This window comes from Dermochelys coriacea, chromosome 6, assembly GCF_009764565.3.
Source record: "Dermochelys coriacea isolate rDerCor1 chromosome 6, rDerCor1.pri.v4, whole genome shotgun sequence".
NCBI lineage: Eukaryota > Metazoa > Chordata > Testudines > Dermochelyidae > Dermochelys > Dermochelys coriacea.
The window spans coordinates 16,971,200-16,995,202 of NC_050073.1; the positions used below are offsets into that span (position 1 = coordinate 16,971,200).

The window sequence follows — 24,003 nt, forward strand, 5'->3', positions numbered from 1 at the left end:
AGATGTAGCTAGTTTGAACTAAGTTTTAGATGTAAACCAGGCCTAAAGATTAGGACGTGTGGAAGAGTTTCCAGGATCAGAGCCTGAGGAGGTGCCACTTCCGAAGCATGAGAATACACAAACTTCCCAATGGTGCAGTAATATATACCCTGATGCCCTCAAAATCTTGCCCAGTAAACACTTAAAAAAATCCCTCGTGTGTCCAGCCACGTGTTTCATTTCCCTTTCTTCCAACCAGAGATTTAACAAACCCTGAAAATAGTCACCTATAAGCAGAACAGTTACTAAACTGGTCTTCTCATGTGTTCTGCTTGGTGCCATCAGCCCTTCAACAGCCATGGTGGATCCCCTGTGTCCACAGAATAGGAGTTGAGGGTATTGCATGCCTCCAAAAACTCTCTCCTGGCCTGTTCCGGCATTCCTTGTTCATCCAAAATTCCCACGGAACTCAATGGGGGCCTGATCCCACTCATTTACATGGGTGTAAATCTGGAGTAACTCCACTGAAGTTAGTTATGCCAGAACAAATGCAGAATGAGTCTCTAGGTAGTTTGAGAGAGGTGTGCAAGGATTGGGATCAGGCCCCTGCTGGTTCCCATATGCTTATGAAGAGGTGCTATTACTGGTGCTTGTTCATCTTGTATGGGACACTACCCCAGCAGTGAAGCTGGAACAGTGACTGGGAGTCCAAGCTGCCTGTGTAAATCCATTGATTTCAATGCACAAAACTAGTGTAACACAGAGAATTCCTCCCTGCACTCCATATCTACCCCATGACTTCAATAGGCTTCGCATAGGGCCCTGTGTGCATTTGCCCAAGACGGAGGCTATTTGTCCACATCCTCTGCCTCACGGTGAATTTCCATATTGAAGATGCCAAGACAGGGAGGCTCTTAATTACCCAAGCAGGAAAAAACACCTAGGGAGACAGAGTTAGCCTGTGAGCCAATGGAAAGCTTGGGAGAGGTGGCTCGTGCTTCACAAAAGATGCCTTGTTTCTCCCCACCCCCCCGGCCCCGAACAGCCAGGTCAGTAGTTTCCCCTCCTCGTTCTCTCCCGCCCCCGCTGCCCAAATCTTCCCAGATGACAGAAAACAGAAATAACACCCGCCCCAGAGCCCTCCCTGCCCTTAGCCCAGGCAGCATGGAGCTCTGCTTCCCGCCCCAGCAGAGGCACCCAGCACTGGAGGCAGCTCCAGGGATGCTGCCTGACAGCCAGGGCCTCGAGCTCCTAGTTACACAGTAACCTGTTGTCTGGTTGCGGCTCCACCTCTCCCTGCCTCCCAGCCCTCCCCTCCCCATGCTGTTCCTCCACTACCCAGCCGCCTGTCACCTGCTCTCAGAGACGCTGGGGAGACTGAAGTGGAAGACAGGGGCAGAGCGAATATAAAAAGGAGCCACCCTGGAAAATTAGGTGGGTTCCCCCCTCCCTGTTAAACTATTCAGCTAAAAGCCTCTGGGACACTGGGGCTGTAGTCACATCAACCAAAGCAATTTGCTGAGGGAAAAGCACAAGGGCGCCTGGTGTACTGAGAATGGCAGCAGGACTTCCCTAACGGGGCACAGCTAACTGGGAGAGAAAATAGAGACCAGGAAACAAAATAGCAGAGGCTTCTCAGCACCGGTAAGTCTCACCTCTTAGTTCTCCACAGTCCATTATTCTCTGTGACATGTGCCTACTTCAGAGAACGGGGCCATGCAGCTGGGGAAGCATGTGCGTTTGGTGCAGGGAAGGGTGGTAAGAATTTAGTGCTGGGAGACGTTAAAGAGAGGGATTTCTCTAAAGAAGGAAAAAGCAGCAATTTTCCCAGTGTTTTCCTTTTCTCGCCCTTTCCTGCCCAGTGTCCTACCCCCAGTAGGTGGCATTTTCTTGGCAGGGGACGGCCGTTTGGCAGAGAAGAGGCTTTTTAATGAAGTCTGAAGATTGTATTTTTATGTCAGCTCTGTTTGTTTGCAAACGAACGTTGGGGTTTCCTCCTCTCTAGAAAAGTTGGAAGGAATTTTCCCCGTTTCAAATCTGGATCCTTTCCTACTTGCTGGTTTGCTTGGTCATCCCACAGCACACAAGTTTAGACCGTACTTAAAAATCTAGTGGGAGTAATTTCTGAGCTGCAGAGCTCACCCATGACTGTGCAGACTCCCTGAAATCTTTCATTTTATACCTATAGCAAGAGGTATTGTCTGTATGCTTTCCCCCTTTTGCTTATTTGGATGTTAAAAACTGGAGCAAATTTCTCAGGGGGACATTTGGCGAGACTAGATTTCTTTGAAGTGTTGACTGATGGTATTTTTAAACTCTGGGAATTATTCCTCATATTGGCAAAGAGTCCTGGGGCACCTTTTAGACTAACAGACGTATTGGAGCATGAGCTTTCGTGGGTGAATACATGCATGCAGCCGACAAAGTGGGTATTCACCCACAAAAGCTCATGCTCCAATACGTCTGTTAGTCTATAAGGTGCCACAGGATTCTTTGCTGCTTTTACAGATCCAGACTAATACGGCTACCCCTCTGATGCTATTCCTCATATTGTGAAACAATCAGGCAGTAAAATATGATGCTAGGTCTCCTATAATTAGGGCCATTCCGTGTGATTCTGCCTCTGCTGGGCTGTTTTGAAAATGTTCCAAGAACTGTCTGGAAGATTAAACAGGGCCAGATCCTTCAGTTCTTGCTCGTTCAAAAAGCCTGTTGAAGTCACTGAGCTGCCACTGCAGGGTTTGCCCTGCAGTGAGGCCAGTTTCCATGTCAGGGAAGCAATTGCAGTGAGAGGGCCAGCTCCTCGACTGGTGTAAACTGTCCTACCTGCATAGAAGTCAATGGAGCTACATGGCTGTCCACCAGCTGAGAAGCTATCTGGGAGCCTTCTTGGTGCCAAACAAAATACAGCTAATATGGGCTCCAAGAATTCAAAGCTTGTAGTTATGTGTCTAAGGTTCCATTTAGTTGTGTAATCAAGTGATTTGCTTGGGCACAGAAAAGAATTGTTCAATAGAAAAAAAGAAACCCTGATAGCTAAGCTCTTTGGAGGTATGGGCCTTTTAAAAGGCTCTGTCATAAAAAGGGAGATTGAAAGCCACAGACTTTGCTATGGAAATGCAAATAAATGCAGTAGAAACTGTCACACTGGGCAGCATATTGTTCTCATTTAAACAAGAGGCATTTAGAGTAATATAAATTTAATTACCATCCTAGATTTGCAGTCGGACCTGATCCTGATCCTCAGCTGGTGTCCAAAACTGGTTGCCTAGTATAGATTGGTCTTTATGATAAAGTGGAATCAAACTGCACTGGAAACCACATGGGGATACTTTAACATGAATTATTATTTGTATAGTGGTAGGGCCTAGGAGCCCCAGTCATGGACCTGCCCCCCAATGCACTAGGCACTGTACAAACTTTAAAGTGATTGCTTGGGATGAGGGTTTCCTTGCTAGTGCCAGGTGCTGCTTAATGCAGGTGCATGATTATTTTTCTGACATATTAAAGCTCCGATCATTAGGTTTTGTAGTATAGCCCTCGAAAGCTGAACCCATGCTAAAGGAACAGATTAGGCAGAATCTGCTATGGGTATAAGTCAGCTGTGGTAGCAAATTGAGTTATGCCAATTTGCTCCAGCTGAGGATCTGACCCCTGGATCGGACAGATCACTTTCCTTTGTGCACTGCAAAGGTGAGTGCCCTTTAGATAGGCTTGTGACTGTCCAGGTTCCTTATTAGGGATGTGGGAAATTTAAGAGGCCCCACAGTTCTAAAAGCCCCAAATGCTCCCAAAAATATTTCAGAGGTTTTGTCAGATTAAGGAAAAAGTGAAATATATCTATGTATTGCCAGTGTGTGTGGAGGTGGGGTTCAGGAATGTCCCTAGGAAACAACTCAGAGCACCACATGTGATCAATTAACTATTCTGGGGCATGAAAAAAAAATCCTACATTAGTATGTGTGTTGGGGGGGAAGGGGGGAAGTGCAAGTGTGATCTCACAGAATTATTGCCTGGATGATTCTTTTAAGGCTGGATCCCTCAGCTATGTCCTCCTGTCTGTCTGTCCCCCTTTCTTTCTCTCTCTCTGCTCCCTCTCTCCCCCACATTAGTCTCTCTCTCTTTCATGAATGCTGATTCTGAGGTTAAGTGATTTTGATGACAACCATTTTCTCCTAGCACAGGACCAAATTCTGCCCTGACTCACACATTGCATAAATTTATAATTTCAGCGTGATCTGTAATAAAGCTACCCCACTAACTGCTGATTCTACCCAAATATACACAAACCTGCCAGCCTTCCAAACGTCCTCTCTGAGAGACAGTCCCCAGAGGCTGTGCCTTTGAAAGACCATGGACTTTCTGGAATATCATCACGGCCAGGGATTTTTTCCCACCCTGAAACAACACACCCAAATGGCCCAACCTTTTCAACTGTTCTTCCTGGAATGATGTCACAATGGCACTGCAACATCACTCCTTTGCCAAGGTATCCACATCAGGTCGCATTTGACCTATGTTCAACATTAGATAGATAGCAAAGTGCCCACATTACTAGCTAAGGCCCTTCAAAATCTCTCACCTGATCTCTGCGATACCTCTTTCTTCCTCTCCCATTGTACTCATCTGTCATAAGAAGCCTTGTTTATGAAAGCTCTTCAACAACATGCATGTGATTATGCTACTGCTAATCTGAAATTCTCTAGCCATAGAATAGGTAGTGGAAGTTTCCAAACACTACCCCACCTATATTACAGCAGGAACTCTGGACCCCAGCCAAGAATGAGCGAGACATTATGCAATCCAAGGCCAAGCTGGGAACAAACTTTGGCTCCTGATTCCCAGTCCAGTGCCCTATCCACATGACCATGTGGTCTATTTATCTTACCTCTGGGAGGTGCCACTGCTAGAGGATAGAGGAGAGTTTGAGTCTCCAGACCCATTCAATCATTGGCTTCTCTGTCGAGATGCATTTTAGGGTCAGTGGTGGTAGGGTGGACACTTGTTCACTGTAAACTGGACAGACATTTCATGCGTCTTTCATATACCTTTAAGGGGGTGACAACAATTCACCCTACCTGCATTGGATTTGAACAGACAACCTTAGGGCAAATATATCCTATTACCAATCCCTAAAACAGCTGGTCACTACAAACAGGGAGTTTAACTTTCAACTGGAGCACCTTAGGCAGCCAGTAATGCATGCAACTCTGATTGCCCTGATATTGCACAGAAAAGGCCCCTTTTGCTAGGCAAATTTGTATGCTAATGGAAGCAAAAGGTTTCCATTCACATTATGCAGTTCTTCGGTGGCAGAGTGATTTGTAATCCTCTTTTGATGAAACGCATGATGCCAAGGATAAGATGACCTGTTTTCTTCCCCAGGTAATCTGGATGAGTAGGAATCACAACAAAAAAGGGAAATAATCTGCCCTGAAAGTGTCCATGTAGCGCAACAATTTGGAAGCCTCACACACTTAGTTTTCAGAGTAGCAGCCGTGTTAGTCTGTATTCGCAAAAAGAAAAGGAGTACCGGTGGCACCTTAGAGACTAACAAATTTATTAGAGCATAAGCTTTCGTGAGCTACAGCTCACTTCATCGGATGCATTTGGTGGAAAAAACAGAGGAGAGATTTATATACACACACACAGAGAACATGAAACAATGGGTTTATCATACACACTGTAAGGAGAGTGATCACTTAAGATAAGCCATCACCAGCAGCAGGGGGGGGAAAGGAGGAAACCCTTTCATGGTGACAAGCAAGGTAGGCTAATTCCAGCAGTTAATAAGAATATCAGAGGAACAGTGGGGGGTGGGGTGGGAGGGAGAAATACCATGGGGAAATAGTTTTACTTTGTGTAATGACTCATCCATTCCCAGTCTCTATTCAAGCCTAAGTTAATTGTATCCAGTTTGCAAATTAATTCCAATTCAACAGTCTCTCGTTGGAGTCTGTTTTTGAAGCTTTTTTGTTGAAGTATAGCCACTCTAAGATCTGTGATCGAGTGACCAGAGAGATTGAAGTGTTCTCCAACTGGTTTTTGAATGTTATAATTCTTGACGTCTGATTTATGTCCATTCATTCTTTTACGTAGAGACTGTCCAGTTTGGCCAATGTACATGGCAGAGGGGCATTGCTGGCACATGATGGCATATATCACATTGGTAGATGCGCAGGTGAACGAGCCTCTGATAGTGTGGCTGATGTGATTAGGCCCTATGATGGTATCCCCTGAATAGATACGTGGACAGAGTTGGCAACAGGCTTTGTTGCAAGGATAGGTTCCTGGGTTAGTGGTTCTGTTGTGTGGTGTGTGGTTGCTGGTGAGTATTTGCTTCAGATTGGGGGGCTGTCTGTAAGCAAGGACTGGTCTGTCTCCCAAGATCTGTGAGAGTGATGGGTCGTCCTTCAGGATAGGTTGTAGATCCTTGATGATGCGTTGGAGAGGTTTTAGTTGGGGGCTGAAGGTGATGGCTAGTGGCGTTCTGTTGTTTTCTTTGTTGGGCCTGTCCTGTAGTAGGTGACTTCTGGGTACTCTTCTGGCTCTGTCAATCTGTTTCTTCACTTCAGCAGGTGGGTATTGTAGTTGTAGGAATGCATGATAGAGATCTTGTAGGTGTTTGTCTCTGTCTGAGGGGTTGGAGCAAATGGGGTTATATCGTAGCTTTCGTGAGCTACAGCTCACTTCATCGGATGCTCACGAAAGCTTATGCTCTAATAAATTTGTTAGTCTCTAAGGTGCCACAAGTACTCCTTTTCTTTTTGCGAATACAGATTAACACGGCTGCTACTCTGAAACCTTTCCTCTCCGAGGCACTCTAGCAAACTCCCTGCCTGCCCCAGCTAAAGCGCTGCCAAAATCCTCCTGCCTGCACTTGCCAGACACCCCACCAGAACCATGCCCTGCCCCCACACCAGCTACAGCTGGCTGGGGCTTTCCACTGTTAAAATGGGGTCACTCAATTCCTGCTGCTCCCACTCCTCCCGCCTTCTCACTGGCTGAAAAAGAAAAATAATGACTTCATGGCTGCAGCTCTCAGCCTCCCTGCTTCAAATGCTGGGGGCTGCCTGCCACATGCTCAGTCTGTCTCTGGGAGCAGCTCTGCTCTCCACAGCAGCCAGGCAAACTGTCTTGACCCTACGTTTGCTTAAACCATGTATTACAGTAGTGCATCTAACCCTAGATTCCTTAGGATCCAGCCCTTGGCATATGTTAGGAGGAGAGGTGCGGGGGGGGGGGCTGCTCTGCACTGGCCCACAGGTGTGAATTACAACAGCTGTTGTTATGGCAACTAGGGATCATTAAGGGTGAAGGGGTGTCCTAGCCATGCTCCTTTTTCCCCAACCATCTCCCCACGAGGGCTGCATGGAGGAGTTGGCAAGATTTCTCCTATCTTGCTGGGGATGGAATCTTTCTGTGGCCAGTTAAAGAGGCTTTAGGGCAGCTTTGCCCTGGTGGAGCAGCTTACAGCTGCTTTGACACAGCGGAAGATCTGGATTTTAAACTACAGGGACCAATTACAGCCTTTGCATAAGAGTGCAATTCCCACTAGAGCTAATGAAAAATGCACCCAGCTGGATATGGCATCAATAAGAATATTACAAGCTTCATTTGGATTTGTTCTTTCAATGCAAATTCTTAAGGGAGACAGCAAATTTCTCCTTCATTCTGGACCCTAATTCTGTTATCAGCTCAAAACAGTCTATTTTATTTTCTCTGAATTATTTCTTCCTGTTTTCTTTTTCTTGGTTGTTTATTGCCTTATCAGTCCCAAATTGTCCAAATTTATATCCCGCAAGGGGTAAAGTGCAGTCCATTTGCATGGCAGTAAACCAAAGTACCATCCATCCAGCAGTAAAATTCACCAGCACTGCTTAACTCCAAAAGAGAAATAAGTTTCAGAGTAGCAGCTGTGTTAGTCTGTATTCGCAAAATGAAAATGGAGTCCTTGTGGCACCTTAGAGACTAACAAATTTATTTGAGCATAAGCTTTCGTGAGCTATAGCTCACTTCATCGGATGCATTCAGTGGAAAATACAGTGGGGAGATTTACACACACACACCCACCCACCCCCCATGAAACAATGGGTTTTATCATACTCACTGTAAGGAGAGTGATCACTTCAGATGAGCTATTACCAGTAGGTGGGGGGGGGGGAGGAAGAAAACCTTTTGTGGTGATAATCAAGGTGGGCCGTTTCCAGCGGTTGACAAGAATGTCTGAGGAACAGTGTGGGGGGGGAGGGGGGGAGAAAATAACATGGGGAAATAGTTTTACTTTGTGTAATGACTCATCCACTCCCAGTCTCTAGTCAAGCCTAAATTAATTGTATCCAGTTTGCAAATTAATTCCAATTCAGCAGTCTCTCGTTGGAGTCTGTTTTTGAAGTTTTTTTTGTTGAAGGATAGCCACTCTCAGGTCTGTAATCGTGTGACCGGAGAGATTGAAGCGTTCTCCGAATGGTTTTTGAATGATATAATTCTTGACGTCTGATTTGTGTCCATTTTATTCTTTTACATAGGGACTGTCAGTTTGACTAATGTACATGGCAGAGGGGCATTGCTGGCACATATCACATTGGTAGATGCGCAGGTGAACGAGCCTCTGATAGTGTGGCTGATGTGATTAAGCCCTATGATGGTGTCCCCTGAATAGATGTGGGCAGAGTTGGCAATGGGCTTTGTTGCAAGGATAGGTTCCTGGGTTAGTAGTTCTGTTGTGTGGTGTGGGGTTGCTGGTGAGTATTTGCTTCAGGTTGGGGGGCTGTCTGTAAGCAAGGACTAGCCTGTCTCCCAAGATCTGTGAGAGTGACGGGTTGTCCTTCAGGATAGGTTGTAGATCCTTGATGATGCGTTAGAGAGGTTTCAGTTGGGGGCTGAAGGTGATGGCTAGTGGTGTTCTGTTATTTTCTTTGTTGGGCCTGTCCTGTAGTAGGTGACTTCTGGGTACTCTTCTGGCTCTGTCAATCTGTTTCTTCACTTCAGCAGGTGGGTATTGTAGTTGTAATAATGCTTGATAGAGATCTTGTAGGTGTTTGTCTGAGGGGTTGGAGCAAATGCGGATGTATCGTAGAGCTTGGCTGTAGACAATAGATCGTGTGGTGTGATCTGGGTGAAAGCTGGAGGCTTGTAGGTAGGAATAGCGGTCAGTAGGTTTCTGGTATAGGGTGGTGTTTATGTGACCGTCGCTTATTAGCACCGTAGTGTCCAGGAAGTGGATCTCTTATGTGGACTGGTCAAGGCTGAGGTTGATGGTGGGATGGAAATTGTTGGAATCATGGTGGAATTCCTCAAGGGCTTCTTTTCCATGGGTCCAGATGAGGATGTCATCAATGTAGTGCAAGTAGAGTAGGGGCTCCATTGGAAGAAAGGCACTAACGGAAAGGCACAGTCCTCCAGAACAACACTCCCCATAACCAGCACAGTTTACATCCTACCCCAGACAACCTTCCTTTTGCCAAGAACAGCTGAATGGGAATTGTCTTGGAGCCTATAAGTGTAAGAGTCCCTGAGTTACACCTTGTAGCAAGGACTATGTTACAACTCAGACAATCATTACAATGATTTTCATTGGTATAAGGAACAAAAGTGCTGTGTTTATGAACGATCCTGAAACGATCCTCAATCCTGAAGCACTTAGAGGAGAGGAAAGTGATCAGGAACAGTCAGCATGGATTCACCAAGGGAAGGTCATGCCTGACTAATCTAATCGCCTTTTATGATGAGATTACTGGTTCTGTGGATGAAGGGAAAGCAGTGGATGTATTGTTTCTTGACTTTAGCAAAGCTTTTGACACGGTCTCCCACAGCATTCTTGTCAGCAAGTTAAGGAAGTATGGGCTGGATGAATGCACTATAAGGTGGGTAGAAAGCTGGCTAGATTGTCGGGCTCAACGGGTAGTGATCAATGGCTCCATGTCTAGTTGGCAGCCGGTGTCAAGTGGAGTGCCCCAGGGGTCGGTCCTGGGGCCCGTTTTGTTCAATATCTTCATAAATGATCTGGAGGATGGTGTGGATTGCACTCTCAGCAAATTTGCGGATGATACTAAACTGGGAGGAGTGGTAGATACGCTGGAGGGCAGGGATAGGATACAGAAGGACCTAGACAAATTGGAAGATTGGGCCAAAAGAAATCTAATGAGGTTCAATAAGGATAAGTGCAGGGTCCTGCACTTAGGATGGAAGAATCCAATGCACCGCTACAGACTAGGGACCGAATGGCTCGGCAGCAGTTCTGCGGAAAAGGACCTAGGGGTGACAGTGGACGAGAAGCTGGATATGAGTCAGCAGTGTGCCCTTGTTGCCAAGAAGGCCAATGGCATTTTGGGTTGTATAAGTAGGGGCATAGCGAGCAGATCGAGGGACGTGATCGTTCCCCTCTATTCGACACTGGTGAGGCCTCATCTGGAGTACTGTGTCCAGTTTTGGGCCCCACACTACAAGAAGGATGTGGATAAATTGGAAAGAGTACAGCGAAGGGCAACAAAATGATTAGGGGTCTAGAGCACATGACTTATGAGGAGAGGCTGAGGGAGCTGGGATTGTTTAGTCTGCAGAAGAGAAGAATGAGGGGGGATTTGATAGCTGCTTTCAACTACCTGAAAGGGGGTTTCAAAGAGGATGGCTCTAGACTGTTCTCAATGGTAGCAGATGACAGAACGAGGAGTAATGGTCTCAAGTTGCAATGGGGGAGGTTTAGATTGGATATTAGGAAAAACTTTTTCACTAAGAGGGTGGTGAAACACTGGAATGCGTTACCTAGGGAGGTGGTAGAATCTCCTTCCTTAGAGGTTTTAAGGTCAGGCTTGACAAAGCCCTGGCTAGGATGATTTAACTGGGACTTGGTCCTGCTTTGAGCAGGGGGTTGGACTAGATGACCTTCTGGGGTCCCTTCCAACCCTGATATTCTATGATTCTATGATTCTATGATTGACATGGGTCAAAGCTGGAACCTCTTTGAATTTTATGGAAGTTGGGTGATAGGAGGTTTGGAGTGAGATCCCAGCATCCAAATGTGCCCCAGTGGTTTTGGTTCTTGTTTAGAACCAAAGCCAGAGCCACTGTAATGATCCCATTCAGATGCAGCTTAAATCTCCTGACAGCTCCTGCTTTTGTGAATCTTTTGCCCTAGGTAGGAGAACTCTCACACAAATAATTGATCTCACAGGGTTTCTGGGTTAGTGTCTCCAAACCTTAACTCTTCCCCAAGTCAGCCTTCAACCCAAACAATGTCCGAAACAATCTGGATCCTGCCCAGCTCTACTGACTTCATGAGTGGATTTTCTTGAAGTGAGCTGTAGCTCACGAAAGCTTATGCTCAAATAAATTTGTTAGTCTCTAAGGTGCCACAAGTACTCATTTTCTTTTTGCGGATACAGACTAACACGGCTGCTACTCTGAAACCCATCAGACCACAGTAACTCCTCACTTAAAGTCGTCCCGGTTAATGTTGTTTTGTTGTTACGTTGCTGATCAATTAGGGAACATGCTTGTTTAAAGTTGCGCAATGTTCCCTTATAACGTTGTTTGGCAGCCATCTGCTTTGTCCACTGCTTGCAGGAAGAGCAACCCGTTGGAGCTAGCTGGTGGGGCTTGGAACCAGGGTGGACCAGCAGCCCCCCCACAGCCCCATTCAGCTCCCCGCTCCCCTAAGTTCCCTGTGTGGCAGCCGCCCAGCAGGCCATTAATTGCCCGCAGTTCAGCTGTCCCTCCCCCACTGTCATGTGCTGCTCCTGCCTCTGCCTTGGAGCTGCTCCTGGGAGCGTCCTGCTTGCTGTGCAGGCTGGGGTAGGGTAACAGAGGGGCTAATATCATGGTGTCCCCCTGCTCCTGTCACCTGCTTACCCGCCTCCATAGAGTGGGGAGGGAGGAGAGACGGGGACATAACAGGGCTCAGGACCAGGACCGAGGGAACTTACAGACAGCAGCTGCTGTCTCAACCTCCTGATCTACTTAAAAAGGCAGTGTACTTAGAGTGGGGTTAGCGTACTTAAAGGGGCAATGCGCATCTCTCTCTCTCTCACACAGGTTATGTTCCTCTATCTGCAATGCCGTCTCCCCTCCCTCCATTTGTGCTGCCTTGTAGATTGTGAGGCTACATTAACAACAATGTGTTAACCCTTGAGGGCTCCGCTGAGGGTTAGTTCATCATTTAGCAGTAAGGCTTTCCCTGGGAAATATCCCACCCTCTGACTCCACCACCTCAGCCAAGCATCACAATCATCATTGCTGTGTACAGTATTAAATTGTTTAAAACTTATACTGTGTATACACACATGTGTATACACACACACACACACACACACACACACACACACACACTATAGTCTTTTGTCTGGTGAAAAAAATTTCCCTGGAACCTAACCCCCCGCCCCCCAATTTACATCAATTCTTATGAGGAAATTGGATTCACTTAACATTGTTTTGCTTTAAGTCACATTTTTCAGGAACAAAACTACAACGTTAAGCAAGGAGTTACTGTATTCGCTACCTACTTGATCATTGCTGCAAGTGGGACTTCTCTGGGATCTCTTCACGTCCTCACTTTAATATTTCTGATACTAACCTGATGGAACTAAGAAATTCACATACTGATGGTGGATGCTGGTGCTTAGCATAGTCAAGGACTCTCTGATCAACATTGTGGGCCACAGTCTATGCTGATTTACCCCCCCAGTGCAACTCCAAAGGGCCAAATTCTGATCTCAGTTACATGAATTTCAGCAGAGTTGATCCAGATTTACACCAATGTGAGATTCAAATCAGGTCCATAGATGTCAGTGTGGTTGCCTGGGGAATTAGGACTTGATCCAGAGAAGCACTGAAGCACGTTCTTAACTTTTAGTGTGCGAGTAGTTCCATTGACTTCAAGGAGGGTTTTGAAATCTGTCCCCAAATCCAGACCCACAACAGGATGGTCCCTGTTTCTATAACGGGCTGATTGAAAATCCCATATCAGCACACCTCCAAAATTTCATGGGGGGCGGTAATCAGCAGGCCTGATCTCCTCTCTTTCACTGAGATATAAACCAGGAGTAACTTCGTTGAAATCTATGCATCAGAGCCTCAGCATGGCTCCAATGGAACTGCACCAACTGATGCCAGCTGAAAATCTGGCCTTATAGTTTTACATCCATGCAAAACCAGTGCTAGTGAGAGGAGAGTCGGGGCTGGTATCCAGATCTGCTGTAATCAGGCAGTATCTTGGAGTCCCAGGCACCCCATGTGATTCAAATTAAACCTGAAGTAGGCTGGCATGTGAGGAATGTGGATAAAGTGTTTTTTTTTGCCCTGGAGATGAGGAGGGAAGAGTAAACACGTCACAAAAGGCTCAGGGCACTGATTTCAGTTCACTGACCAATCTAAGTTGGGGCTGAACGCTGAAGAAAACATCCAAAGGTTAATTACTGCTGCCGGTCACAGCTGCTTTTAAAAAACAAAAAACAAAACAAAAACAAAAAAGCTTAATTAGCTGCAATAATCAGCAACCCAGCCAGCTGAGACTCAAGAGAATTAAAACTGGGCAGGAACAGATTCAGCAGGACAGAGAGACCAAAATGCACAGTGTGGTGATCATAGCCATCGCTTGCCAATGTGTGCATATGACACCTTGGGAGTGCCCAGCTGATTTGGTGATCCTGTCACATGTGGGATAGATTGGGAGGACCCTTTTCCTGCTGCGTGTCCATGTGACTGTGGGTGTTCACATTTTAATAAGTAATTAAATCAAAGTGAATAACTTGTCATCCAAGCTGGAGTTGGCCAAAACAGTGATCTAGAAAATGAAGCACTAAAAACGTGTACAAGCAGCTGTCTATAGCTGTGTGTCCTTATTAACAGCTCACCTTAGCCAGCAGATTGGGTGCGGAAGAACAGTGGTCCTGATTACTATTCAATCAAAGAGAACGTAGGGTGAGTTTAATTGCAGTCTGGAAAATCTACATGAATCTGTCCCTGCCCTAAAGGGTTTTGTACAGTCTACTCTGAAGTGTCCCACGTTTCTGCTTCTTCCCTTGGGAGGCCATTCCACCACCTGACAGTTCTCACCGAGCCAGATTCTCCACTGCTATTTAGCCTCAGGCTGCACAGGCATTATTAACTGGCCTAGGTTTCTGTGCCCTTAAAACAGCCACTACTAATTCTCCCTTCAGCTCCATGAGCCCATCAGTCTGAGGCTAAAAGGTGTCTGTTGCCAGGCTCTCCCCTGGCGGTGCCAGGAGCTCACAAGGACCAATCGTGCTCACCCTGCTGCCCTGCATGGTTTTAAAAGTGCCTTTCCATTAGATGAGCACCAGCCCTGATCCCCTCGTTCCCTGCCCACCTGTCCCCTGGGAACTAGCACAAGGGTGTCGAACAAGGGTGCTCCTCCTTTGTGCCCACAGGCAAAGCTCTACCTGTGACACCCTTCGGGGCTGGAAATCAGAGTCAAGCCTCTGCACAGACATACAAGAGACCTGGTAGCTCAGAGGGGACAACTTAGGGGAAACTGGTAAAGGCCTGATGGGTTCATTGATTGCAGGGGGTTTAGTGCATCCTACATCTGTGAGGTAGTATTTGTGCTGCACAGATGACTTTTCCACTCCTTCCCTTCTCAGCACCATTGACTACTCCTCTGGGTTCCTCCTCAGCCAGCTAGCATGTTGCAGCAGGCACCTGCCACAACTTCTGCTGTTTGGCCCTAGAACAAGAGTTCTGATAAGGAGCCAGGAGAAATCACATGGCTGATGTTCTGTGATCCAGAACAAGATCCCCAACATGGGGCCAGAGCTCAAATACAATGACAGCTTTTTTTCCCTTGTGCCAGGTTAATTATTTGTGATGAGGTTGTTAAAATGCTTCTGCATCATTAAGATTAGAAGTGGCCTTTTTAAGCTGCCTGGACAAATCCAGCGACACACTTCCTTCCACTGGAAATGAAACAAAGGGCAAAACGAAGAGACTTCATTTGGAACGTCTCTTGGGGGATCATTCTGGTTACTGTGTAATTCACCGTGCGGTACGTGTTGTACACCCCTGTATGTCTGATCCACAAAGGATATGTTTCTGACAGCTCCTAACTAGAGGAACTAGTTCTGCTTTAGCTCTAACTGTAGAGGCTCATGCTCTGAGCTGTGCACATCCAGGGTCTAGTCCTCAGTGCCGACTAAAATGCCAATCATTCCAACTGCACACTAGATTCAAGCTACTAGAGAGAATTTGGAGCTTTAGCCTGTCTTTTAAGCAGACCAGATTGCAGAGTTCAAATTCAAATGTGAACTAAATGGGAATCTCATTAGAACATCATTCCAGCTTATGGCGACATTTGATGTGACCATAAACCACATCTCTGAAAACTCTCCTTAACAGAATGAGCCAAATACTAAAATGTGGCCAGAAACTACCTGCAGAACCATACAATAGGCTTAGAACAAAGGCAGGCAATGCATCAGCCAGTACTGGAATCTGGGATTAGGGTTCAGACCAATCTCTGACACACTTTGGTTTTGGGAGTGTTGAGATCCAGATTCAAACTGTGTGCCTTGGATCCACCATCTCCCTCTCCAGGTATGACCCACATTACCATAATATTCAAGCACCTCACAATCTTTAATGTAATTATCCTCACAATAACCCTGTGAGGTAGGGAAGTTGCATCATCTTCATTTTACAGATGACAACTGAGGCAGAGTGGCTAAGTGACTTGCCTAAGGTCACATTAAGAAGTCTGTGGTGGACTTTTGAACTGAACTGAAGCGAACCCCTGACTCGGTCTTCTTGCCTTAGCACCTTTTCAAATAGCAAACTGAACTAGGTTTCCCCCATCTTGTCTATTGAGTATATGCACCTTGTATATTAACAGAGATGTGGCACAGTGCTATGGCAGGCTGCAATAGTTGAGGGCAAACCTTGTAGAGCTATATTGAAGCATTTAAAGGTAATTCAGGATTTCAGAAAATGGGATCCCTGTTCCACATACTGGTTGTAATCCCAACTCCTGTCATCAGAGAGACAGGAACAAGCACCATATAGGGATGATCTATGATTCAGACATAGCTGGCTGGTACCACAATGCCTCTGTGTTTGCACCTTTGGCAGATGTGTTTCTTTATCAATAGCTGGAAGTGGCGACTGAAGAAATAAAAGGACTTCAATGAAATAAAATAGGGCTCACCTGACTGAAAGCCAGCACTCCTCTTCCAAGGCACTTTGAAAACCAAAACCTTCACTTTTGACGTTAACAGAAAGGAATATTTTGATTTTTGTTTCAAAACAATTCATTTAAAAATTGATATTACAAATTAAAAAAATAAAACCTGTTGAAAGTGGAACACAACTTTTTGATTTGATTGAAATGGAACATTTTAATTGATCCAGAATGACAGCTTTTCAAAAACTGCATTTGGTGAGATTTTTTTTTTTTTTGCCGTCATTTAATTTCGGAATAAAAACAAAATTTCAAAAAGTTTCCTGCAGAATGGAAATTCTGAGTTTTGACCAGCTTGAGTCATGACCACAGAGCCAGATTACTGGGGTTCTGCCACCAGCAATATTTTTAGAGACTCCTTACAAAACCCGAGAAGAATGATGGTGTTGTGATTAAGACTGGAACTCAGAAGATCTGGATTCAGTACAGTTTTATTTTGACTTAATAGCATCGTACACCCCCTTTGTACTAGTGTAAAGCAACAGAGAATCATGCAAAAACTGCACAAAAGGACATAGATGTCCATAGAATATCAGGGTTGGAAGGGACCTCAGGAGGTCATCTAGTCCAACCCCCTGCTCAAAGCAGGACCAATCCCCAATTTTTGCCCCAGGCCCCAAATGATGCCTTCAAGGATTGAACTCACAACCCTGGGTTTAGCAGGTCAATGCTCAAACCACTGAGCTATCCTTCCTCCCAACACATTGGTTACATAGTAAAGGAGGTTCTGGAATACAGAAAACTGATGTTGGACAAATGCAGTGAAAAACATGTATTTGTACAGTAAAATGGGCAGTGCAGTTTAGCTTGTTGTTGAGGCCAAGAATTTAGCACCATTCAAAGAGAGATTGGACGTTTACATGGATAACACAAAGTTATAATAGTTAATGCTAACAGAAATTTTGGAAGGGGTATTGAACCCCATGCTGCAGGGTTTAAACCAATCTCTAACCATTAGGGATTAAGGGGACACCTTCCTGGGGGTTTAATCTACGTCTGCCTATTGTGGAGTTTCCTGCACCTTCTACTGCTGACTACTGTCAGAAACAGGATAGTGAACTAGATGGACCACATGTCTGATCCAATATGGTAATTCTTATGCTCCTATGTTGAATGGGATCCCCCTGCATATCTACCACACAGTCAAGCATGAACACTGGGACTTTCTTCCCCTGTGGATGCTCAGGACCAAGTTCAGTGGAATTATATCAGCGGAGAAGTCAATGCATTAGGTCTGTGGAGTTATGCCAGCTGATAATTTGGTCCATAGACACATTGATATTTGTTTACAGGATGCAATCTACATCCAGACTCCCACTGCCTTTTGATCCTGCCAACCAAATCAGCTGTCCTACCCCTTGCAGGGCCATCTTCCCCCATAGGACAATTCTGACCACAAGGGGTCAGGAAACCTAACACCACTCCAAACAAAAATCCATTCATTCTCTCTGGCTGCAGCTGTAAATGGAGCTGGCTGTCATAGGCACCTATTGTGCAGCGGTGCAAGGAAAGACTAGCAGGCATGAAATATTAACAGCAGAAGTGTGTCGGGCACACAGGAGGAGCAGCTGCAGGGATATCACCTTACAGAAATGCCACATCATTCAGAGCCACGCTACCCTCCAGGTACACACAGGGCATGGCATACTGTTGCTCAGCCCCAGCAAGGCCTCTGTTCAAGACTTCCTCCAACTCACTACTGTCAAATAGAAGCCCAAGCCATAGATGGCTAAATCTACTGATCCCCAGAAGGGTTCTGGGGAGTAGAGTTTCCAGAGCCCATCAGTGCCACGCCACATATTGTCCAGGGGCTGAATGGGCTGTTTCAGTAACACTCCCGGCCCCTGCCAGGCCTAGGGCTGGAGACTCACGCCCTCCCCCTGTGTGGTTGTGCTGCCACCAGACCGGCTCAAACAATATCTCTTTGTTTTATAGGGACACTCCCGGCTGAGTTCTTAAGTGCCAAGTTTCAGCCCAAAGTGAATTGTTAGCAAGTGTCCAAAAATATGCAGACAGGACATGAGTAAGAAATAAAAACCAAGCAGGAGGAGAGGGAGATGAAGGCAGCAATAGTTAGCTTACACACTGAAAAAAGTGTCAGACACAATTTCAGCAGATGAAATATCTAAATCTTCCATCCCCCAGCAAAAAAATGCCCAGAGTTGTCAATGGAATTTACTAATGCGACAGTTTATCCCAACTGAAGGAATCTGTGAACTGCTTCAGGCCCCCCTGGAAAGGGGAGGAGAGTGACTCCAGGGCAGGTGAAGCAGCTTCTCACCTGTGGGGTCAGACACAGGAATATTTGCAGCTTTATTCCTCTCATGGCATTAGGGGAGCCTGACAGAGGCTTCTTGACTCAACAGAATGAGAAAGCCAGCAGTTTAACAGGAAAGGGACCCTAAGAAATGGAGAACATCTCCTGAAGTGGGAGGGGCCAGATTCACCAATCTGGATTTGCACCCAGCTGCAGTCCCGTTGATATCAATCAGGGCATGTGAATCAGCACTGAACCTGGTCCAGAGAGTCCATCCCCCTTTGGGAGGCAGGCCAGCCAGCAGGCACTTGTAAATTCTTAATACTAAGCCCCATACCTTGCATTTACTGCCCCTCCTTGCAGAGGGCATTCTTCTGTTAACCAACGGGTGTAAAGCCCTGGTTTCAGTCTTTGATGGAGTGATTTTATCCCTTTGCAAGCCTGAATATCAGCTAGGCAAGTGAGTCCAGCTTTAACATCCACCTTTGGGGGAGTGTCAAAAACACCCTTAGCAGCCAATCTCTCAGGGCGGAGCTGGTGGAAAAGAATTGCAACAGCCTCCCAGTCACACACACAGCTCACTGACCTCAACCCATCAATAAATCATCTCATGTGGGGGGAGGGAGAGAGCTGCAGAGGCTGAGAAAAGCTCTTAAAGAGGGACACACCTCCGCATTTCCTGCTGGGTGGTGTGAAGCCATTATGGCAGGTCTTCTTTCTTGAAGCATTTTGGCCTTGTCCAGACTGGTACCATAATAATGCTAGTGACCACAATGAAGTACAGCGGTCAGTGCTACTGTGGTCCTAGTGTAGACAGGGCCTTTGCTGGGAAGCAGAATGTTGCAATGCATTTGCCTACCAGCTCTATTAAGAGCAGCTTTATGGGTCACTTATGAAATCAGATAACAAATTGGTGTTGAGGGCCAGAGGTATCTTATACACAAGGGAATCTCTCTTGAGGGCAAGCTAGAGATTATTGTATTGTGTTAACATGTTAACTTGGCCACCCAGCACGTGTGTGTTAAATAGTGGTTTTAATTAAATATTTATGCAGGTAAATGATTAGCTTAAAATAACTGTCACTAAGAAGCCAATCACTGACCTGGCTACTATATGTTGTAGCTGCGGTAAGAGTTACTACTCTAATGATAAGAAAAGAACTGATCTGTCATATCACTGTGCAATGAGTGTGGGCTTTTAAATGACAAGTATTCTCACTGATGTGTAGCCTGCCTGAGAGTAAAGCTGCTGGAGGAAGCAAGGTTTTGCATTTTCTGACTGATGTGCTTAAATAGTGTAGTTTAGGGCATTAAATAACAACGCATCGTGGGTATATTCCACCCCTTTTCAAGTGAGGATCTCAGAGCTCTTGAACATTCCTTTACAAAGGCTCACAGCCCCCACTATTAGGTAGATCAGTATATTATACCCTTTTCTTAAAATGGAGGTATAGAGCCTTCAAGCAACTTACCCAAAGTTATACAGCGAGTCAGTGACCGAGCTGGGAGTCCCGACATTCCGTCTTCCACTCCAGCCACTAGACCACACCAGCACATACATGCCACTGCCTGTCATAGCTCTCCGCTGCTTCAGAAGTCAAGTGCTTCCTAGCTTGGAGAAGGCAAAATGTGATGCAGTTCTGGCTCCTGGGGGAGGTGTGCGTGTGAGGAAAAGCTCTTCAAATGCGAGCACTCAGCCAGGAGAAATGGACACGCTGCCATTCATACAGACATCCTCCACACTTTGCATGGACACAGAGCCCCTCATTCAGTGCCATGTTAGGAGTTTGGCTGGAGTAGAACATTATGTTCCTCTGGAGTTTTTCTTGCTACTCAGGAGGTAGACAGTGCTCTACTCATTAGAATACGAGTCTCACACACACAGCCATTCCCTATTTTGATTGGCCAAGCTTCCCATGCAATATAATTCCCTATTTTGATTGGCCCAGTCTCTGATTTATAATGTAATCACAAGGTACACCAGAAAAAAAAAAAGGGTGGGGAGTATAGGATTCTTTTCCTCTTGAGACTTCAGGTCAGATGCTGCTCCAATTGAGACTACTTCCACTCCCTCTGACTTCTCCTATGAGCCAGCCCCTAGTTCTCTCTTTCCAACCTGGCATTATACGCTAACTGTACTCGATTCATGGTCCTGAGTCAGGAATGGAGGAGGGAGAAATATTCCCATTTGTGCTATTCGGATCTGAGACATTTCACTCTGAAATCACCAATGCACCTCCTAAGCAAGTATCTGCCCTATCTGGCGCTAAGGGGTCTGGATCCAAAGACCAGTAAAGTCAATGGAAAGATTCCTACTGACTTCAATGGGCTTTGAATCAGGCCCTCGCTTTCTCCCAGCCACCTGAGTCAGACTTGCTGCTGAGATTAGAAATGTTTCCAAAGTCTCTTGGTCTGTTCCCATCTGTTGTGGACTCTGTGCTAATTATAGGGCAAGGTGGCAGGTTTTACTGATTGCAGAATGGGAGAGTGGAAAACCAAAACCAGCCAACATTTCAAGGCTTTGGGCAAAAGGAAAAAGCCACAGAAGTCTCTGCAAATACGGGCACTGAGCCATTCCCAGGGAGCCTGGGGAATCTGGAGCTGTTTTTCCCATATCAATGACTCATATTACAGACCCGCCCTTCTGACACTTTTGATTTGGGTCTTTTTAAAAGATTGTATGAGCTTTTCTATACAATGACTGTTTATTTACCTGTGCCTGCATTCCCAAAAGGCTCCCCTGATTTTGGGCATCTTCATTTTGGGGTCCCATCTTAAGGCACCTAGGGCCTGATTTTCAGAGCACTCACAGCTCCCATTGACTTCAGCTGGAATGTAGGGGCTCAGACTCAAATCAGGCCCCAGGGCTCACAAGGGGGCACCCTAAAGCTGTGAAAATGTAGCCTTTAGTTCTCATTATAGAGCAGCAGATGTTAAAGCAGTCAAGATTTTAGAGGGGATCATTGTGTTCCTCTAGCAGACATTCTCCATAACAGGCAGGCCATACCACCCAGAGATTCCTGCATCAAGCCCTTATTAGATCCTCAGGAACTGATTAAGGCAGGATCCTGAGGCTCCAAACCCTGCATTCCGAGGGACCCCGGAAGAAGCAGTGAGTCAGAGAAGGCAGTAATGCAGTGCAGGGATGACTGCTGCTGTCTGTGGACTCAGAGTAGCAGCCGTGTTAGTCTGTATTCGCAAAAAGAAAAGGAGTACTTGTGGCACCTTAGAGACTAACAAATTTATTAGAGCATAAGCTTTCGTGAGCTACAGCTCACTTCATCGGATGCATTTGGTGGATTTTTGGATTTTGGTGCATTTTTTCCACCAAATGCATCCGATGAAGTGAGCTGTAGCTCACGAAAGCTTATGCTCTAATAAATTTGTTAGTCTCTAAGGTGCCACAAGTACTCCTTTTCTTTTTGTCTGTGGACTGCTTCCCTTGGCAGGAAGACTTAGGAATGGAAGGAAACAAGACCTTATCACAAGGGCTTGGGGGAAGGGATATGTTTAAATCAGACGCCATATGAAGTCGGAGTTGTTCCCTTCCAGTTATTTAAAATCACTTTCAGGCCTTTGCAACTAGAGGGCCTGATTCACCTTTGGCCTGCCCTGTGTGTAGTCACACCAGTGCGCAATGAGTGTAGAATGCCATCAGATCAGAATGGCTGTGCTCCACACCCACTTTGCTCTGGGATAAGCACCTCCTCAAGGTGCCAGGCAATGGACAGTCAGGCCTAGCATGGCTACCAGGTTTTCCTCACCCTTAGCATTTCTGCCCGGTGCACGGAGAGAGAAAGCAAAAAAAGAGTAAGAATAAGAGGGAATTTCAAAAGCCAGGAAAGAAAGTGCCTAGTTCTGAGCCACAACTGTTTAACCATGATAGAAACACAGATCATAAGCAGCATGGCATCCTTGGCAAGGCGTGTGATCAGCAGAGACACGACAAGCTGAAACCTGCTCTGTGTTTTTCCTTATGTTGGATTTGACAGGGCTGTCAATACAGAGGCACAAGGTAAATTCACATGATATGAATCAGCTCAGAGACTGGAGAGTCTGCCCTCTGCCAATTCTCCCTTCAGACTGACACTGAAGTCAACCTCCAAACTTCTCCCAAGAGCTTTTAGATTCCGCACTTTCCCCAGATATTTATAGATCAGCGATGCTGACGGGAACTTGCATGCAGCCAGTTCTGTCATAGAATCATAGAATCATAGAATATCAGGGTTGGAAGGGACCCCAGAAGGTCATCTAGTCCAACCCCCTGCTCAAAGCAGGACCAAGTCCCAGTTAAACAGTTAAGAACAGTCATGTTCTTGAGGACAGATTCATCTTCTGGCAAGAATATTCTTTTGGTAGCAGTATACATGATGCTATTATTTGGGTCTCTTCACTAGCATTGGGCCCAGTCCTGTGAGCTGCTGAGGGCCCTCAACTCCCATTGACCCCACTGGGCATTGAGAGCTTCTAGTGCTCTGCAGGAATGGACTCTTGAGTTATATCTATCTAGATTAAGTGTGGCTTTCAGGTTGACAAGGGAGGGGAAATAGCCCCCGTTTCATGAGCTCCTTCCAAGCAGTTTGTGAATTTCGGATAAAGATTCTGCAAATACCAGCATGTTCTCAGCGGTGATGCTTTGTGGTATCAGTTTATGTTTTGAATGCAGCTTGCAAGATCAGGCTTTAGTCTCTAACCCAGGGGTGGGCAAACTTTTTGGCCTGAGGGCCACATCGGGGTTGCAAAAGTATATGGAGGGCCGTGTAGGGAAGGCTGTACATCCCCAAACTGCCTGGCCTCTGTCCCCTATCTGCCCCCTCCCACTTCCTGCCCTCTGACTGCCCCCCTCAGAATTCCTGACCCATCCAACCCCCCTGCTTCTTGTCCCCAACCACCCCCTCCTGGGACCCCAGCCCCAATTGCCCCCTGAGACCCCACCCTCTATCCAACCCCCCTGCTCCCTGTCGCCTGACTGCCCCAACCCCTATCCACACCCCTGACAGGCTCCCTGGGACTCCCACACCCTATCGAATCTGCCCTGTTCCCCATCCCCTGATCCCCCCCAGAACCTCTGACCCATCCTACTGCCCCCTGTCCCCTGACTGCCGCCCTGGGATCCCCCGCTCCCTGCCCTCTTACCATGCCAGAGCCAGCCAAGCTGCCCGGGAAGAGCAGTGGGCCAGAGCGCTGGCGACACGGCAAGGCACGCTCAGGCTGCGGGAGAGGGGGGACAGCGGGGAAGGGGCCGTGGACTAGCTTCCTTGACTGGGAGCTCAGGGGCCGGGCAGGATGGTCCCGTGGGCCAGATGTGATCTGTGGGCCATAGTTTACCCACCTCTGCTCTAACCCCTTCTGTTGATCCACAGTAAGGAGGGCAGCCACAGAGGCAGTCCCTGTCTGAGCTCTAATCCAATCTGGCAGTGACTTTGCAGTCCCTCCCACAAGGGAGCAATCCATGCCAAACCCAGCCTCAGGAGAAACATGTGGGTGGTTGACTTTCAATGCTGGGAAGTTCACCCCACCTAAGCCTTTTCTCAGGAAACCTTTTTTTATTTTAGTACAAATCCTGAGTTTATTATTGT

The 24,003-nt window shown here is 46.5% G+C and overlaps 1 protein-coding gene across 4 annotated transcripts in view; it reads left to right on the plus strand.

Moving 5' to 3' along the window:
- The first annotated feature begins 1,161 nt into the window (after window positions 1-1,161).
- EPS8L2 (EPS8 like 2) overlaps window positions 1,162-24,003 on the plus strand; it is a 114,081-nt gene continuing 91,239 nt past the window's right edge. For 2 of the 4 annotated variants that reach the window (XM_038407468.2, XM_038407471.2), the window contains exon 1: window positions 1,162-1,413. The gene's annotated coding sequence lies outside the window, so the exon portion shown is untranslated. Of the gene's footprint in view, window positions 1,624-24,003 lie in introns of all 4 variants that reach the window. The other 2 variants (XM_038407470.2, XM_038407467.2) reach the window with 2 other exon arrangements.